The sequence below is a fragment of the Watersipora subatra genome, chromosome 6 (genome assembly GCF_963576615.1).
Source record: "Watersipora subatra chromosome 6, tzWatSuba1.1, whole genome shotgun sequence".
Lineage (NCBI taxonomy): Eukaryota > Metazoa > Bryozoa > Gymnolaemata > Cheilostomatida > Watersiporidae > Watersipora > Watersipora subatra.
The window spans coordinates 8,968,631-8,989,752 of NC_088713.1; the positions used below are offsets into that span (position 1 = coordinate 8,968,631).

General features: G+C 35.2%; 1 protein-coding gene across 2 annotated transcripts in view; it reads left to right on the forward strand.

Moving 5' to 3' along the window:
- The first annotated feature begins 1,480 nt into the window (after positions 1-1,480).
- Positions 1,481-21,122, forward strand: part of LOC137398464 (innexin unc-9-like) — a 59,194-nt gene continuing 39,552 nt past the window's right edge. For both annotated transcript variants that reach the window (XM_068084582.1, XM_068084580.1), the window contains exons 1-2: positions 1,481-1,564; positions 12,233-12,413. The gene's annotated coding sequence lies outside the window, so the exon portion shown is untranslated. The remainder of the gene's footprint in view (positions 1,565-12,232; positions 12,414-21,122) is intronic.

Below are 21,122 nucleotides of genomic sequence, written 5' to 3' on the forward strand. Positions count from 1 at the left end.
GAGGGAGAGAGAGAGAGGGAGAGAGAGGGAGAGAGAGAGAGGGAGAGAGAGAAAGAGAGGGAAAGAGAGTGAAGAAGAGAAATAGATAGAGAGAGAGGGAGAGAGAAAGAGAGAGAGAGGGAGAGAGAGAGAGGGAGAGAGAGGGAGAGAGGGAAAGAGAGTGAAGAAGAGAAATAGATAGAGAGAGAGGGAGAGAGAAAGAGAGAGAGAGGGAGAGAGAGAGAGGGAGAGAGAGGGAGAGAGGGAAAGAGAGTGAAGAAGAGAAATAGATAGAGAGAGAGGGAGAGAGAAAGAGAGAGAGAGAGAGAGAGAGAGAGGGAGAGAGAGAGAGAGAGAGAGAGAGAGAGAGAGAGAGAGAGAGAGAGGGAAAGAGAGTGAAGAAGAGAAATAGATAGAGAGAGAGAGAGAGAAAGAGAGAGAGAGAGAGAGGGAAAGAGAGAGAGAGAGGGAAAGAGAGTGAAGAAGAGAAATAGATAGAGAGAGAGAGAGGGAAAGAGAGTGAAGAAGAGAAATAGAGAGAGAGAGAGAGAGAGAGAGAGAGAAAGGGAGAGAGACAGTGAGAGGAAGAGATAGAAAGTGGGAAAGAGATAGATAGTGAGAGAGGAGAGTGGGAGAGAGAGGGAATGAGGAGGAGGACGAGAGATAAAAATAGAGAGACAAAGAGAAAGAAGAGAGACAGAGAAAAGGGAGTAGGGGAGAAAACTGGGCAAATTCTTCTTCAGAAGACTATTTAGTCTGATAAAAAAATTGCCTATGATGTACTGAAATGAAACCTGAGGCAAGGTTGCGCTCAACAAGTTTTCAACTCATTAAAAAGACGATTTGCTGCAGAATGCACCGTTATAATACTTTTGCTAATCAACCTTTACTAATACAATATGCACATTAGCAAGCAGTTCTTCTGCATGCATGCCCAAAATAGCAGCAGATGAATTGAAAGAATAGGTTTGTTGAATTAGGTCACACTTCGTGAAAAATCCTTTGTCGAATAGCAGAGGCAAAATGCTTTACTACAAAAATAGCAAAACAATTTAAAAAGATAAACATTTAAAAGTTTTTTTCTGTTTTTATAAATCATCAAAAAAATTATATTGGTTCTAAAAACTTCCACCAAAAAGTGTTAACGTTGCTAACAAAAATGGGCAATGCATTTGAGCAACATAAAAGTGCTTTAAGCTAACATCAATATCCTGGACGCCATTGAGAGCAGGTGCTGACCCTCTCAACTCCGACAGCCGTAGGAAATATCAATCCACCGTAGCTTAATGATGTTTGGCACGCTCTTCTCTGAGCTCATAGAAATTACAAACCATAGTTAATCACATTCTCCAAGCTCATAAAGAGCTTATCTTCGCAGGTATCATTGGCAGCACATAGCTGTCTGTGGTTTATTAGCCTACGGTAATTTGGTTTGGGGCCGTATGTGTAATTCATAATTAGTTCACCCTTTGTCTGGCAGGAAGCGAGAGTGTTTTCATTAGGATAATACAAGGCAGTAGTTGGACCAGACCAGCTTTTGGACTATCTACAGAAGGTTTACTATTGTGTGAAGAACTTCAGAGAGGTAAGAAACTTAATTATATTGTATTGTATTTTGTTAAAGAATGCTTTGTTTGCTAGATCTTTGCTATCATAATAGGGTGTAGCTGCTTTGAGATTACTTTGTTTCGGGCGATGTACTAGTAACAATTCATGTAGAATGGAACCTCTACTATCGAACTTAATTCGTCCAAGAAGCCACTTTGTAAGTCTAGTAAAAATAAACACATTTTACCATATAAATGCCCCAATACGTTTTAGGTCCCAACAAAACTCGGACAACATCCGCATATATTACAAATACATGTAATAGATAAAACCTGTACCAAATAGATGTTAAAGTTATATTACTACATAATAAATAGAAAAAGTACACACCAAAATAAGAAAGAACTGAGAAATAAAAAACGAAAACTGCAGATGGTATATTTGTTTGTCTATCTTTAACATTGGCTGTCTAGACAGAGCTAAGCAAGAACCGCGAGGAGTGGGAGGACAGACGTCACAGTGTAACAATAACATTTGATGTACTGTGATGATTGTGATGATTGATTGATTGATGATTATGGACAGTTATGACCAGCTTCTAAATGCTCGTAATGCTGAGGAGCTAAATGCGTTATTAGATATTTGTCTGTTTAAAATACTCAAACCGTATGTCGAAAATGCCTGACCATCCATTACATTTTCACCTTCATTTTCACCCTGGTATGAAGTGTGATGAAAACACCACACTTCATACCAGATACCAACACTTTGCCAATTCACAATGTTGGTCAGCTTTATGTAAAAAGATCTTTTTCTTTCTATACGCATAATTTACTTTACGCTAATACAATAAAATATACTATAATATTCTTTGCAATATACATGTATATACATTATATTATTATATTTAATACATATTATATATACATTATATTATACTTTATATATATTATATAATGTATATAATATATATCATGTTATAGGCTATAATATTAAAGCAAAAATTTGTGAAGATCGTTATCATGTTTAGCCCAAATCTGTTCTGCCATGTTCGAGGAAATCTCCTGCATATATATCTTTCTTTTTTTTGAGACACCTACAATGTTTTTCTCTCTTTTTTGCAGAATAAACTTAATAATAATAATAATCCTTAATTCCACTAAGAGAGAACCTTCCTCACATATTGAGGGAGGTCCTATCTTAGTGGAATTGATCAAGTTCTGTCAATTTTAATCTGGAAACATCCTGGCAATCAGATTACCTTGAACACTAAGGTAATTGCCATTAATAGCAAAATACCGATACTTTCTGGTAAAATCTGCTAGAATTTTATGCAAGTTGATCTATAAGTAGTCAAGAAGTGGCAACAAACAAAACTAGGTTACTAGTAAGTCTGCCTGTATCAAAAACTAATTAGTCACTAGTTACATAACTTTCTATTCGTCAGCGCACCTGCAAACAGACTGCTGCTCCTTTATGACCTTTGCTGTCTGAGTGTAATTTGTTGCTAAGGGTGGTTACGTATTCGTTACTCATAGGATTAGACAACGGGAGCACATTTGAAACGTTCAGATTTTAATCGCATAGTTTCACAATTTTATGACAGTTTCGCCAGTTTTGCATTGCTTGATGTTCATAATAATACAGGTAGGTTCTATTGACAATAATTCAGCACATGTGTGGCAATGTGACAAAAGAATCTGTGACTATAGGCTGGTTCACATTATATCGCCGTATCTCGGCGTTGAAGCCAAAATACTTCGGTGATCGTCGATGATAACAGCGTTCACACTATTATAAACCCATCCACATTTGCATCAGCGAATACTTTATGACGAAGTGTTTTGATTTTTCTTTTTAATTTTGAGTGAAAAATCTCTTTTTTACGATCTTAAATGAATTACTAGTCGCGCAGAAACTATCATAAACAAAATAAATCATGCTATTTGCGACCGACCGTGAATTACTATCCCCAAAATGGGCGCACTGTACGGGCTGTTGTCGATGCGTGACAAAGTATCGGGAAAGTTTGACAGCTGCAAACGTTGCCAACGTATCCATGATGCTTCATTGTATGCTTGTATGTATGTATGTATTGCTTCGTTGATGCTCTCGTGGACATAGTCGACGATGAATGCCGAAAAAATAACGCAGACATACAGCGATACAGAGGGAACGAGGCTGGAGCCATCGTTATAGATACTTTGATGGTTGTACAATGCGATAGTTGACTGCTTGCTCTATGGCTGTGGTAATAGATTGGTTGTCTTATTGAAGCACATTCGCTGCCTGCTAATAATTTTTTATAATACTTGTTCGCAGATAATTGATAAATTAGTTACTGTAGCAGTCGCCTGTTGCTGAAAACGGCATGTGGAAGATAACTCGGCATTTAAGGAAATGTACAAGACAAAACAACTGCTTATTATGTAACGCAACTCGTGATATTCTGTCACATGTGCTCTGAGGGGACCCATAGAGAATCAAAGCATGCCCTTAGTAAACAAATATTGTTTCATTGATGGCATCTATTGTGCTTCCACAGCATGCTAGTTCTATAGTATTCACACTATGTTTCTATGACGCGCAAATTTGAGCCAATTCGCAAGTTAACCACATCATGGAAACGGCATAAATCTGGACGCTAAGTGAGTTTTGTGGTTGTTGTTTGTTGATTGATTTTGTTCTATGGACAATCGCATGATGCGGATTGACTCCGGCACCTTGTTGAAAAAAGGTTAAGAATTGTACACTATAAGTTAACAATTAGCGGCGCACGTGTTAGCGACGCAAACATGTGAAACTCGATCAAGGAAGGACGAACGGAAGTTTTGAAAATGTTGAAAATTCAATAGCTGGTGGGGTATTTTAATATGCACCATTCGCAAGTGCCGTTTCCATTATTCGCAACCATGATGGACTTGATAAAGTTTTGCGATTCACAAAACTCGCTTAGCTTGCGGGTTTATGCCATTTCCATGATGCGATTAACTTGCGGGCTGGCTCAAATTTGCGCATCATGGAAACATGGTGTCAGAAATCGCTGTAAACAACACTAACTCTTGCAACACTTGTATAGTTGCCAAAGCGTTTCATCTATTTCTCGAATTTGTACACTCATGTTTAACAATTTGAAGCCTGATCTTGTATGTACAAGGGGGTCCCCGAATCTTAGACCCTATTAACAACATTCCATCAGCTGTGAAAGCACTTACGAGAGCACAACTCCTTTAAAACTGAATATAGCACACTTCTTTGTGAACTCAATAGCGTTTTGAAGCTGATGATGCTGATCCATGCGTAACGACCGGTTCACACTATATTTCTGTATCTCAGCGTTGATTCCACAATACTTCGGTGATCATCGTTGATAATGATGTTCACACTATCACATACCCCTTCAAGTTTGCATCAGGCAATACTCCGTGACGTAGCGTTTTCATTTATCTTTTTAATTTTAAATCGTGAAAAAACCTTCTTGTTTTTGCGTGCTAGAACCACAAACTAGTTCTGCAGCGACTATCATAAACGGATATGAATAAACCACGCTATCAGCGACCGCGAATTATCATTGCCAAAATAGTTCACATTTGAAAGGCTGCTCGGTAAAGTATCGGGAAAGTCTGACAGCTGCAAACTTTCCTGACATGCCCACGATGCTTCGTTGATGCCATCGGTTCACGGTCCACATAATCGACGATTAACGCCGAAAGGTAAACGCTAACAAAGTGTGAACCGGCCTTAATAAAGGGCCTCCCGCTTCAGGCCCTGTCCGGCAGATTACACTTGATCCAATAACTAAGGCTAATTAGAAACAGGCAAAGATTTATGTATTCTTATGCAGGCGTCTAACTCAATGAAAGAAACAGAAATCAAAGTAAATAGTTTTTTTACTCTTTCAAAGGTGTGCTGTTTTAGAGGTAACTGAAGAAACATAATGATCTATGTAAACGGAACATGATAGAGTGCGTATATTTGCTATAAATAGAACAACAAATAGATTTAGGGTAACACTCTTATTGCTGAGAAGAAGCTTTGTAGCTTGGTCTATTTTTAATCCTTCCTTAGCAAGAAATTCAATAAGGTTTTCATTAGAAACTAATGAAATTATTATCAACGAATCACGGGATAAGAAAACTAGAGCTAAGGCAAAAGTATCTTTTTTCATTGGTTAGCAGTAAAACGAGTCTGTTTTCAGGATACCGACTTGTAAAAAGTGTTTGTTCAACTTGAACTGTTTTATAATGTAGAAGCCATGACTTGAACATTACTTATCAAACTTAAAAAATACTCAACGACCTGACTTAATTTTATAGTTTATGTTCTGTGAAATATTTACATCTTTAACAGTTTTAGCTTTTAAACAATATAATATAATATACTGTAGTTGCCACCATATATATTGAATAGAATTTGGTAGCTATTAAAATAGTTAAACAATAACTGCCATGAACAACTTTCATTGTTTGTTCATAGGTAAATCAGATACGCCGACTCCGATTTTGTACTCAAATTTAAAAAAAAGCCCGATTTTATCACAAGCTAGCGTTGTTATCGCGCTTTTCTGAGCTCATTTTTCTTGACATTCAGGCTATTAAACATCCTGTAACAAGCTACAAGCAACGTTAAATAGCTTATTTACTTTTCATAAAAAACTGGGATTACTTTGAAGGCTGAATTTAGAGAATAATGGGTTTTAAGACACCTATCTCGATTATTCTAAATCAGACTAAACATCCCCAACTTCGGTCCCTAAAAAGCTAGGTTATGGCAGATATTTATGGGCGGGCTTGTTGTGTCGATTGCGACACCGATATTGAATCGCTGTAAAAAAGCCTTCGAAAACAAAATTACTTTGAAAGTTTGTGTATCAATCTTTAATTTGAGTTCAAAATCAGAATCAGCATGTCTGATTTACCTACGAACAAACAGTGAAAGCTGTTCCTGGCAGTTATGGTTTAACTATTTTAATAACTACCAAATTCTATTCAATATGGTGGCAACTACAGTTTATTAAGCTATTTTTACCTAAATAAATTTTACAATAACGAATCAGTGGGCTTTCCGACTTCAATTCGGATTTTTGATGACAATTCTTCCAAAAACCCTACTCAAAGATTTTTATTTGAAAAAACACCATATTCAGAAAAAATCACTTATAAAGCAGTTTTGACTTGAATGAATCATTTATTATTATAAAAAGTCAAAAAACTATTTATGTATCATTTCTGCACCTGACTAGCTGGCACATCCCAATCGCTTGGTAGAACAAGCGATTGGCATGTTCCTTTCGGCGTCTATCCGTCAAAAGGCTCTGAAAAACTTATTTGAAATCCATAAAAACGCGGGAGAAAAGAAAAATAAATTTTAATAATAATCTTCTGTTAAATTAAAGGCAACTATCCCAAATTAGTTATCTCTATATCAACACTCGAAAAATGTGACATAATGAAAACCGGCATTAGATGGAGGTGATTTGTTAGTAAACAAATATAGCTCACTACTTGTTACGAGGAATGATTACTGGAAACTTTTAAGAAGGATTTTTATGAAACTTTATACATATTCTTTATGATTTACTTGTTTATAATGAGAAGTAAGTTTTATTGAAAACTTGAAAAGTATTTTCAAAAACTTTTTATGAATATTCTTTATGATTTGCTTATGCGCATTGTTACGCTGAGCTTAAGGAGCTGCTATTCGTCGGTCAGTCCCAACAGCTGCCAAGAAACGCTATCTCATTGATTTGTGACTCTTCTGACAGCTGTTGCAGGTTAATAGATTCCTGATAGGCTAGAGGCAGTGCTCTTTACTTGATAGTCCCTTCATTATTGAAATATTGAGCGAGTATGCTTGTAAAGCCTGGTTCAGCTATATTGTCATGTCAGCGATGTCCTTTTCGCGTTTATCTGTGCACCAAGGACTGATAGTATCGATGAGGCAAGGCAGATACATCGGGAAAGTTTTCAGCTGTCAAACTATCTTGATATATTATGTGTTAGTGTTCAAATACCACTTGCATATATCTAACAATTCTAATAACATTAGAGTAGTTTCTTATTCAACTGGAGTCGAGTTGGGTGGGTTCCATTGACAGTGAATACATCATTAAAAACACTCACTCATAATCTTTATGAATAATTTAATGCTTTTAGAACTCGATGACCGAATTATTGCCACACTCGTTTGTCGAATGCTAAACTGTTTTGTTGGATTCATTCACAACTAGTAATAGAGTAATTACTATGTCAGTTGCACTTTTCTAAAAACAGTATGGAGAGAATAACTCCAAGTTTATGGATGTGCATATGGCAGACTATTGCTTATCATATATAACTTTGGTACAATAGGTTTTCAACTTATATTGAAAAATGTATTCAATCAATAGAATATTTTTCACTTGATGCTATGGTTTCTCCCCTGCTATTGACAATTTAATAGCAATTTCACTTTTTTGTATGCATGTGTATTGTATTACACTGCATATAGTCCAATTCAATTGTCCAGATTATCTGGTATAAATATATACAATATCATATATAGGCACTTTGATAAGCTGTCATTAGTGCCCTGGGATACAACAGCTTTTACTGAATGATCTTTTTGACATGCCGTAGCTGGGGTTTGAACCGCTGACTTCGCGCTCATTAATCCATAGCACTATCCACTAGACTAGTTTATTATTAGTAGAAAATCAACACAATAGGAAGAGGGTTGTGATCGAAGAATAACATCTCATTTTTACGTCGAGATATTAACTGTTTTCATTTTTCGGATGATGCGGTTTCGAAGTTGTGCTCACATTGAGTTACCGAGTTTCAATGGAAATCGGCATGTTGTGTTTTAATATGAGCGCTTTGTTAAAAAAAGGACTTTTACGCTAGAGGTAATATCGATGCACTCTTGTTTCACTTAGCAGCACGCTTTCAAAATAAAGATGAGTGAAGTGTGCAAAGTGCTTAAATGGAATAGCTTGCACAGAAATTTTTTTCGAAAGTGTTGTTTACATCTTTTGCAAGTGTTTGATAAAAATTTTGTGTAAAGACTTGCCTGACTCACGGATTTGTTTTACTTCCATCATGTGGACAACGTAAACTTGGATTAACTGAGACATGGGAGCATAGTAATTGGCAGACAGCCAAACAATGTGTCTTGACCTAGAAAGAGTATGAGGCTGACTCAGTCATATTGACTGAAGGCTATATCTTCATCACATCCATATGTTTTATGCCTAGCAATCAATCCATTACGCTAATTGGCTCTTGTTTCTTTCTACAAAAAAAGGGCCTCCCGCTTCAGGCCCTGCCGGCAGTTTACACTTGATCCAATAACTAAGGCTAATTAAAGACAGAGATTTATGTATTCTTATGTAGGTGGAATACATTCATTCATCTTATGATACCATATTTATATCATACTTCCTGTCAGCATATATCCTTATTAGTGATAACATTCCTTACTTTAGTAAACTTGGTGTCTGTTTGTCTATCTGCAGCCAGGGTAGAAGTTGGGATAAAAGATTGTTGTCAATGGGGCTCGAACCCACTAGACTCAGTTTGGATAAATTGACACTCTAACACCTGTGCCAAGCGGCCACATTCCAGTTTTTAGAGTATTTTCGCAGACCCACTAACAAATTTTTTGAAAATATCGTTGCTAGCCTTTTAAACAACATTCCTTTTAATAGTCATTCTCGTTTCGATGTCAGAACTTTTATTCGATTGACCAATTATTGCCTTTTTTTGTTTATTATTCTTGTATGGTATAATTTGGAAAAGATTTGTTTGAAATGAAATTATTGCCAGCCAAATAATATATAGATATATATCAAAAAGAGCGGCTTCTATCTGTTCAGCCGTCTGTAGCTAGGGTTAGCGGTTACGATAAAAGATTGCTGTCACACCTGATGACCTCATGGACTGCCAGCGTGCTAGAGCAAATAAGTGGTGGTTTAGATCACAGGCTAACGCTAGCTGAGCAACGTTGAAAAAACCTTTCTTGATGGTCCTTTCAGATTCTTGATATGGGTATGCATGCGAAATGAATAACAAAATATCTATCGTCGACTAATATTTAATGGTACATAATAATCCATAAACTTTGATACACCCTTCACATGTATCCTTCAGTGATACATGTACATGGCTGACATGGTGGTTACTCTATCAATGACCTGCAAATCAATCCAATAAAACATTTTAGCATATGACTGAATACTTTTGTTGAATGATAATAAAAATAAAATATATATAATATTTTTATATATAATATAAAATATAATGATATATAATGTAACAACGAAAAAATATCTACTTAGGTCCAACTGTTAAAGAAGTATTATTTTGCTTAAGATATCTGCATACAAAATATAATTACCCTAGGACACTTATATTTCGCTAGTATTTAGTTTCGTGAGTAGCATACAGTGTAAAATTTCGCTGCAACTTAATTTCGCAGCTCTGATGAGTGCGAAAATATAGTGATGTGAAAATAAATGCAGTAGAACAAACATCATTAGATTCCTCAGGTCCAGTTCACTGGTACGAAATATGTTTCAAATTGGGACTACCGTACTTTTTGGACTATAAAACGCACCACTATATAAGCTGCATCTGCTTTATTTTCTAATAAACGATAATAAAACAATACATAAACCGCACCTTTGTATAGGCCGCAGAACTAAGACTGTGCTTTTTAACATGGCAGCAATTTTGCCATTTAAAACGGAACAGTGCAGAACGACACAGTTTCGTATTATCCGACGCTTTTTAACTTAGTGCCTAACGGGACAGTACCGTGAGGCATTGTTTCGTATTTTCTTTCACCGCTAGAAGCGCACTAATTGGAGATTCCCGTTAGTGCGCCTTAGCGGTGAAAGAAAAAGCCACAGATTAACCGCACTCTTATATAAGCCGCATGGCTCAAATCATCAGAAAAAAGTAGCGGCTAATAGTCCGAAAAGAACGTAGTTTTTATTTGTAAACCGCAGGTAGAAATGTGTAGGCGAGATCAACAATGCAATTTGATCGCTTGCTGCCATTTGTTTCCTGGACTATCAATGACATCAAGGTCCCTGCCGCAGTGACCTATGTGGTACCAATATTAGAATTCAAGTATTTATAGCACGCCGGTGGCCATGGCTCCGGGGTTATTGCTTTTGGTTGGTAATAAAGTTCATCACCACAATAATTATTATTCAATTTTATGACTTTCCCTACCAGACTTTCATCCTCATCAGTTACAAATTCAATGACTAAACTAACATCATCATCTTCCTAATTTGATTAGGCTTTTCCAAAGAAATTTATTATCTTAATTTGTTTTGTCATGCTGCTCAGTCGGTGTATTAGCTATAATGAGTTTAGCAAAAAATGCCCAATGAGCCAACCACACACGAAACTTGCCTGCATTTCTAATATGACGATTTTATTGTGAATATCAATGAACAAAGCCATTTAATTTCGCGTTTTCGCTCGTTCGTTATGATAGTTTAGTTTCGCTCATGAAATTTTCGCGAGAGGATGTTGCCGCGAAAATGCGAAAGTTAGATGCCGCGAATGCATAAGTGTCCTAGGGTATACTAGCTGTGCTACCCGGCGTTGCCCGAATAATAAGAAAGTCTTTGGTAAGAAAATTGATTTATACTTAATACATAAAAACACTGCCAATATAACGTTCAAACTACATATTATGAAAAAAGTGTTAGGTGAAATAATTTATTAGAAAATAAAAACAACTGTAAAGGTTTTCAAACTTTTTCAAACAACTTTTAAACTTCATATCATGAGGAAAATGTTTCGTGCAGGTCAAATAAATTAAAAAAAACGACTATAAAAAAGTTTAGATGTAAATGTGAAACAATTAGAAAATAATGGCTCAATGGAGTCGGTTTTGCTACGATTACAATAAAATATGATTTGGTAATGATACAATTAATACGAACTGAGAAAACAAAATAAAACTCCTGGATATGTTGAATTAATAATAAAAATTCTTGCGTGGAGGTGCGTGTATATAACAAAGGTTACTGTGCCACCAGAAGCTATCCATCAAAAATTTGAATATGGAGACACTCCTACTTTACGGAGACTCTTTCCACAGAGGCAATGTAATTGTCCGCGCAGAAAGAATGGCCTCGACCCCAGATATAGTTTAGAACCTTACGAAAAAATACTTCTTAACAGGGCATTGTAGCGCATGACTGCACCTGTAAAATAATCAGCGTGGGCTATAGCTATATCTATAGCCAGAATGCCGACAGACGAACGGACATACTTTGAAAAAAAAAAATATATATAGATATATTAGAGTGATAACAAAATATTTATCTTTATTTAAATTAATATATGAACATACGTTTATTAATGTCATTTTTGGAGTCTGGGCACATCTTTTTCTTCTGAACGTACTAACTGCAATCGAGCTTTGGTGATTTTAATCTTGAAACATCCTGACAATAAGATCACCTCAAACAACAAACACAATCTCTAATGATAGGAAAGTATCTATACCTTCAAATAAAAATTTTTTTTAATTTGTCTTTAGAGACCATTTAAAATCTATAAGGCTTTTTACTTTGTCCTGTTTTACCGAGATTAGAACTAGGCATGTACGCAGAAATAAACTAACAACTAGAAATAGACATCTACAGATCACTGCTTTATTACATACCATCATGTCATAGAAGAACTTTGATCATTTGTAGACAAAATGGCTCTATAGCGAAATGAGGTGAAGGAACTTGGCAATAATGCATCTCATCAGCAAACACATACATCTACCATTGCAACACAGTGACAGGAGCAGCAGGTGTGACAGGAGCAGTTGGTGCCCTAACAGTATAGCCACTTAAGTGTCAGTCAAGAGTTGCCTAGCAGCCAAGCAAGGTTAGTGCCATTTGAGATATTGAATGAACTTTATTTGTTTGCGTGCAGTGAAAGGAAACACTGTGATTTGAGATAGAGAGGACGCCTTTGTAAAATATATCATTAAATAGACTAGACAGACATAATATGTCTCAATGAATAATGAATTAATAAAGATATTAATCGTTGAATTTTAGAATTACAGTACACACCATGACAACATAAATAATCCATTCCAAGAACGTTTATGCGATAAGGAATTTACATTATGCAAACAGTAAAATACATGTAAATTGCTTAACCCATTCCAAAGTCTGTTCAAACTCACCCCTTTGACACTTCAAAAAAGAAGATTAAACTAAATTTTTGAATTTTATAAGTGCACAGTAACTGTTATATTATTGGTTTGTATTGAAAACTTTTTTCTTTTTCTTGTCACTTTCAGTTGGTTTAGGGTCCTTGATTACGGAAATTTTACAGTGAGTGTTAGGGAGGGCAAACCTTCATTGGCAACTTAAATCATTTTTTTGCACTTTTTCCTACACAAAAAGATTTATGCCGCAAATAAAAGTATTGTATGTCTAAAAAAAAGTAAAAAATTATAATAAATACATCGCTTTCTCTCTCAAGTGTGACGAGAGAGAAAGCAATGCTTTCTAAGATAGCTAAAATACTCTAGTGGCTCAAATTGAATTTGGGAATTTGCACTGACTTAACACTTTATGTTAAGTCAGCAGTTATAGAAATTTCTAGGTGATGCGAAGAGAAAAATTAACATAAATTCTTTAAGTTAAGTAGAAATAATTAGAAGGAATGTTTATAATATCGGAATGTCTACTGTACGTTATTAGTTAAAAGGGCGTTTCGGATTTCAAGCGCGTACCTCGGATCTTGTCATTTAAAGAAATGCATTGACCCTACATGTGGCATGACATTTACATCACGTAGGTACGCTTGATATCATAATGCTTACTGCGTAAACATTCTTTTTGAACAAGTAGATTTTACGAGTGTTGACATGTTCACGATACTAGCGATTCAATGAAATATGTTTCAAACAGTAAGAAAAATGATTAACAGTGTAACAATTGATAACAACAAATCTGTACTTAGGCTGAAAAGCTGGTTTATGCTATATCGCTGTATCTCAGCGTTTATCCCACAATACCTTTGTGATCATTGGTAATATCCATAGATATATAAACCATAGATATACATAATATAGAAACATAGATATATAGGTATATATATATATCTATGGTAATATCAATGTTCACGTTATTACAAACCCATCTGTACAAGACAAGCATTAAAGTCTGGATCACACAATATTTTTTTGCATGGCGGCGTTTTCCTTTCGACGTCCATTGGGGATTATGTGATACGTAAACCGATGGGGATTATGGGGATTATGTGAACCGTAAACTGATGGCATCAATGAAGCAACACGGATACATCGGGAAAGTTTGCAGCTGTCAAACTTTTCGGATATTTTGCCGAGCACTTATGACCATCTGTACAATGTGAAAACCATTTTGGCAATAACTATTCACGGTCACTGATAGCGTGATTTATTTATTTCCGTTTATGATAGTTGCTGGGAGACTACTATTTGATTTCAGTCATGCGAAAACAAAAAATATTCCTCGCCAAATTTTAAAAAGAAAAATGAAAACACTACGTCACGGAGTATTTGGTGATGCAGATGGGTTAGGGTTAGTGTAAACAGCGATATCATCGGCGATCAACAGTGTATTGTGGCATCAACACCGATAGACAGTGATATAGTCTGAAGTAGCCTTTAACTGATGTAAACAATACTAAAATGCATTGTTTGTATTAGTGAATAGTCCATGACTTATCATTGTCATTAAGCAATTCGCTTGTGGAACAATGGCACACTAGTCCAGCAGCTACTATTATGGAAGAAGGTATAGAGCAAGCTATTCCCGACAGTCAATCATCATCGCCGATGTGGTGCACATTGCACAGGCAGTGGTAGATATTCGGCGAGTTATCGAGAAAGTTTGACAGCTGCAATTTTCAGCATCATTTTCGGGTTGCCTCGACAATTCCATCAATTTACTGCACACATAGTCAATGAATAATAGCCGAGAGGACGAGTCCGACATACGTCGGTGTAGTGCGAATTAGCCATAGGTGACTATTTTGCTCCTCAACAGAATTTTTGAGGTTTGCAAAAGTATTTGGTATTATCCCTATTAAAAAAATAATAATAACTATTGTATCTAATATTAATAATAATAATTATTATATCATATTAATAATAATAAAACCAATAATGATAGCTAATAATAATATGATATAATATAATAATACTTATTATTATATCATACTATATTTTATCCCAATCAAATAAAATTTTCTAATAATAATAATTATGACAATTATGTTGAAATTCTTTTTTACTATGAAAATCTAAAATTTAAAGAAATTGTTATTTGAATAAATTTTTATTAGCATTCATCAAAAAAACGATGTTTTTCATTTTATACCTAAAACATGAACAGACAAAATCAAGAAATATCAAGTGAGTTAAAGGAATGTGTTTTAAATGTGCGTAATCTAAAAGTATTGCGAAGGAGTCGGGATAGTGAATTGAAAATTGTAGTAAGAGATAGAGATAGATTGTTAGAGACAGTCATCAAATATGTTTCAAAGTTTATGAACGTTTTGCAGATAAAATAAAATTAGATACACTCATACAGTATAATTGACAACATAAACACATATCTGGTTGAAAAAGAGACAAGACCTGTGTAAAAACTTTTTCACATTTTTGCTGAAACAGGTGATACCAAACTGCTAGTAGCTACCGAAGTAGTAATAGTTTTGTGATGCTCTGAAATTTCCTGCCAGCTGATATTGCTCAAACAAAGGCTCACCACATCAGTTGATCGTTTTGAGGCTATTAAAATGTTTATAAATAGATAGACAATCTTTTACTTGTCAACAATGCAGTATTCTAGCGGTGTTCTCAAACTTTGTTTTAGTTTTTAGATTACTTTTATAAAACCTGGATGAGCCCTGAATTTAAATTAATAAATAACAATATAATCTGCTATATAAAGTACAAAGTTTAAAAAGAATCATGCTAAATGAATTTATTTTCCATGTTGGTATTTTGCACAAGAGTTGCCTTCTTTGGATTGAGAAGCAAACTCAAGCTTGGAACGTTTTGGAACACATCAGAAAATAATATACAATGTTGTCAATCCCTTAAAAGCAATAACCAAAAATTTAGCTAAAGCATAGTTAACATCACTAAAATAATATGAGAGCTTTGAAAACGTATTAGTACTAGCTGAAACATAATTATAACTGGAACCAGTGACCAATGACAAAGCAGTATTTTAGCCAAAGACTGAAAGATGTGTAACAACATGTATTAAATAATTATACATTACCAAGTGATTCTGCAGCTATTATAGATAAGAGACATACTTTTTTGATCGACAACTGAAAGTCCACACTAGCATTACTCTGTAAAACATATTTTAGTCCGAGAAAATCTACATTGGAAGAAAAATCTGCATTGACTAAGGCTAGCCTTGACTGCAAAACAGGTGCAGATAAACAAATAATGTAGAAAAAAACTGTTGATTTGCTAAACATCACAAAATAGTGTGTTATTATCACGGTTTTACTATGATAACATTATTATGCTGACTAATAATCTACATAATTTGCACTCAAGTAATAAAAGAAAACACCAAAGCAAGGAAGGTAATTACCAACATTAGCTAAATTTTTCTGACAGGTCATTTTAGGATGCAGCCAATTGACTAGCAAAAATGATGTTTATAATATTTCTCCAAAAGCTAAATAGGAGAAAAGGTAATTTCCATTTTTAAATTATTACAAAATACCATAAAAGGCCTTATACTGGCACTAATAAAACAAGCGCAATGACTTGCAATAGTATCTTGATAACCGGTTTAACCTATCACTATGTTTCCATGGTACGGAGGGTGCGGATGATGCGAATTACGTACACGTTGAGTTCGCGAAGCGCGTTAAGTATTTCAATAAACGTTCGCATTATGCGGATAAACGCGGGCGCTTTATTAAAAAAGATAAGAAGTTCTGTGCCAGAGGTCATTGCGGCACATTCCTGCCTTGCTTAGTAGAACGCTTATGAAATGGAAATGATTCAAGTGTGGAAACTGTTTAAAACGAAAAAGCTTGAGCCTTACGTAGTAAAACCTACATAAGAAAAATACTATGACTACCATAATAAAACAACAAATGAAAACAAAACAATATTGAGCACTGCCAAAATTTGGAAGCTACCCTAGTTGACAAGAGCATGCAGGTGCTTTATATATTTATAGCGGGTGGGTGGCGTGTTAAGCGCCTTACAGTAGTATAGCTTAGGTAAGAAATAGTACTATGTCCACCATAATAATACAGCAAATGGAAAAAACAAAACAATATTGAGCACTGCCAAAATTTGGAAGCTACCCTAGTTGACAAGAGCATGCAGGTGCTTTATATATTTATAGCGGGTGGGTGGCGTGTTAGGCGCCTTACAGTAGTATAGCTTAGGTAAGAAATAGTACTATGAACGCCCGTAATCACCCTTTTATTAAACAACCTTGCGTAATTAAGGGTCTGCCTATGCTCTATCTATTCCGACAATGCAATTATAGACGAACCTAGGTATGCAACGGTAACACAACTAAAGGCAGCTGCTCCCAGAAGTAGCAAAAAACCTCACAAACCCATTGGATACTATGACTGCGATGACAGTCCCAGTATTTTCACTACTTGCATACACCTGTTACTGTAGCGAGACGTACCGATGGTAATAAACTTGCTTAGATCTATCAATTGCCAGGCCAGTGACATTTCAACGTTAGTAGCGGATGCCTATAGATTAGTACAAGTAAAAATGCTGTTTCTCTACTAACTGTATTGTTTATTAACTCTGCTTTGTTGTTGTGGAAGGCCTGTGTATAACTCCTATACTAGATTGCCTAGCTTTATGTTTAAGAAGTTTTTAGGTTCTTATCGAATGCTTTGTAAGCATTTTGCTTTCATAAGAAGAAATACGAATCTATATTCAAATAATTTGTTTGGCCAAAAGACTTTTTTGATATTTCACGAAATAGTTTTAAAATGAAAGCTGTCAGCGTTACATCAAATGATAACAAGTTTTCAGTCATTTAGTAAACATATCTGAATAAACTAACATGTCAAAGTCAGATGACATTATTACTCATATAGATTATAAAATTTGGTAAACAAAAATTGAATGTGACATGCTATATGAATTGATAATAAATTAATAATAAATAAGCAAACAAAGACAGCTCTACTTTCTTCAGCCATTAAGGTATGTTTTACAAATTTCACGTATTGCCTTTTGTTTACTTCTCAATTTTCTTTTGTGTAAATCAAACAGTCTAAAACCTAATAGCTGCATAACGAAAACAAAGCATAGGCATTTGTAATCATTAAAATACCAAGCCTATTATCTCAGCAGCTTCACTCTCAGAGAATTTGTAAACAGCATAATCAAGATACGCCTCACATAAAGCAATTTATAGAAGGTACCCTACGCTCCTGTTAACAAGAACCGGCGCAGCTCTACGAAATTTAGTTAACTCATCAGATACCTGCCAAAATCTACTTTTACTCTCGACTGTAAAGGCTACAATATTACCTCCAGTTTCTGGCATGAGTCTTTCCTCCTTATCCATGAATTTACAATCTACACTTATGTCTGCGCGAGGGAATTTATAACAACACGGCGTTTCACGCGATAGACAGAGCAAAGCTGAGATGCTCTTGCAAATCGTGACAGCGTTTCTAAATGCCGTGTTTCTAGACTATGGTTCATCATTCTCTCATTCCTCAGCCAACTATTATCGAGTATGAGGAGCCCGAGTCGCAGGTAGGTAGCCTGTGAAACTTAGCTTCTGCGTAGAATGTTTGTCTACGTACTTAACTTCTTTACTAAATTGTCTTTTTTATCTATTTCAACGGTTTATTAGAGTATTTCAACTATTTTCAGCAAAAGCATTTGAAAGATATGTATTTCAAATCAGGTAGAATTGTTTATGCATTATGTTGCCAAATAGTCAACGCGCTACGAATGTTGTTATTATGGTTATATATTTTAAAGTGATGTTACGTAGTAGATAAGCATAACCACTTACGCTAGGTTTGCTTGTTTGAAGTTGGTCTCCAAAGTACGACGCTGTTTCTACTATTGAAACAGTACTGTACTTTGCCACACAATATGACCAGATCATTTGCTTTGTATGAGGAGGTATTCAAAAAAAAACTTGCACAAACTTTTAGTTTATCAGAAAGTGTTGGTACTTTTTATCATTTACAATTGTTTTTGACGCTTGAGGTAATGTAACTGCCAGGATGTTTCAAGATTAAAATCAACAAAACCTGATCGTGGTTAAAGCACTCACTCAGATCAAGCGAACATGCGATTACGATGTCTATAGTTGCAAAGAGACCAAACTGCCAATTAGAATAGAGACGTGCAACACTGCAACTTGAATGCAGTATCAACTATAGCAATGATAGCAACTAGCGACACCATTTCACATGTATATTTTACTGAGAATTTTAACCGGGATCAAATTTGTCAATTTTAGTCTTGAAACATCCTAGCACTTCTTAAACTTCTTAAAAGCGATCCTAAAAGATGATGTACATCAAATATACTGCATTCAACTTTTAAATAATCATATACCAATTTATATAAATATGTATTACATATGTATCTTTTTTGAGCAGTCTAAAATCCATTTCATAAAAAAATGTTTTACGGCCAGTGTCACAAAAAGAAAAGTATTGTCATTTGGTCTCATAAATGCAAGAAAAAAAAAGTAATACAAGGAATTTGAAACTACTAAGCCTAAGTATACATTTTACCTTTTTTTTTAAAACTTTTTTCACCTTTTTAAGAAATAAATTATTAGCAGTAGAATAGCTTAGTGCATCTTTTAGTGATCACAAAATGAAGGATCATGCTGTGGATATCTGCTATTTGACAGTTGAAACATTTCAGTGATACCCTAGGACACTTATATTTCGCTAGTATTTAGTTTCGTGAGTAGCACACAGAGTAAAATTTCGCTGCAACTTATTTTCGCAGCTCTGATGAGTGCGAAAATATAGTGATGTGAAAATAAATACAGTGAAACAAACAAATTAGATTCCTCAGGTCCGGTCCTCTAGTAAAAAAAGTTTTTATATTTGCGACTAGTTTGTATTTGTAACCCGCAGGTATAAATGTATGGCATAAATCGATAATTCAACGTGATCGCTTGCTGCCATTTGTTTCTTGGACTATCAATGACGTCTCGGTCCTTTCCGTCGTGACCGATATAGTACCAATATTAGATCTCAAGTATTTATAGCAAGCGATGGCCATGGCACGTTTTGAGTTCACAATATTTCAAATTTAAAAAAAATCAAATACAGTACATGTCTCATAAAAAAGAAAATAGATAACAACCAACATCACAACCAGAACTGTATAACATGGTTGGACCTGGTGAGGGTTGTTATCGTTTTTGGTTGGCAGTAAAATTCATCACAACAATAAGTATTATTTAATTGTATGACTTCACCTACCAGACTTTCATCCTCATCAGTTACAAATTCGGTGACTAAACTGATATCATCATCTTCTTCGTTTGTCTTGGCTTTTCCAAAAAAAATTGTTATCTTAATTTGCTTTGCCATGCTGCTCATTCGGTGTATTAACGAATTTACTAGAAATTTCCCAATGAGCTCAATCACACACAAAATTATCTGCATTTCTAATATCACGATTTTGTTGTGGATATCAATGAACTACAGGGCCGTATTCCCTTGGACAGCTGGCCGGCTAAGACGCCCCAACTTTTTAGGAATTTCATAGTCCAACGGCTATAGAAAGGTTTTTATCGCTGTAGAATATCACTTTATTCGAAGCCATAGATACAAACATCAACTTTTAGTAGTTCTTAGGCGTCATTATTATCTTCATCAGCGGCAAAATATTCTTGTTAACGACTTTTATAAAGGTTTGCAAAATATCAAGTTTTAGCAAACATCTGCTTGCCCATATCCTACTTAATGAACTTGAAATAAAATCGGCAAAAATGATCTTTGTTAAAATGCTTAAAAGAAAGAAATGTCTTCTTTCTGAGCTTTTTAACTGCATACAAGTTTTGCCTGTTTTAATTTTAAAACGTTTTGTCAGTCACATCAGCTAAAACAAAGCAAATCTCAAAAAATAGAAAAATGTTGATACTTGCCAATAAAATTTTTTAAAACTTCACGTGAGAGGCCCAGCTGAGGCCTTACATAAGAGAAACCTGTTGGGAGCTTACAGCACCCCCCCCCCCTCCTTCTCCACACCCCAGATGTTCATAACTAGTCGTCTAACATTAGCCCCCCAACTTGCAACCAGTGAATACAGGCCTGTGTAGAACATAGCTATTTAATTTCGAATTTTCGCTAGTTCGTTATGATAGTTTAGTTTCGCGCATGAATTTTTCGCGTGATGATGACTCCGCGAAAACGCGAAAGTTAGATGCCGCGAATACTTAAGTGTCCTAGGGTATATGAAGGAGTTAAACTATCCAGTATTTTAAAACCGATAATGTTAGTAAAATAAGTTAACATATTTGTCAGTTGGAGACATTCACTGTTCTAGACAAAAATTTAGATGGTACAAACAAGGTGGTATAA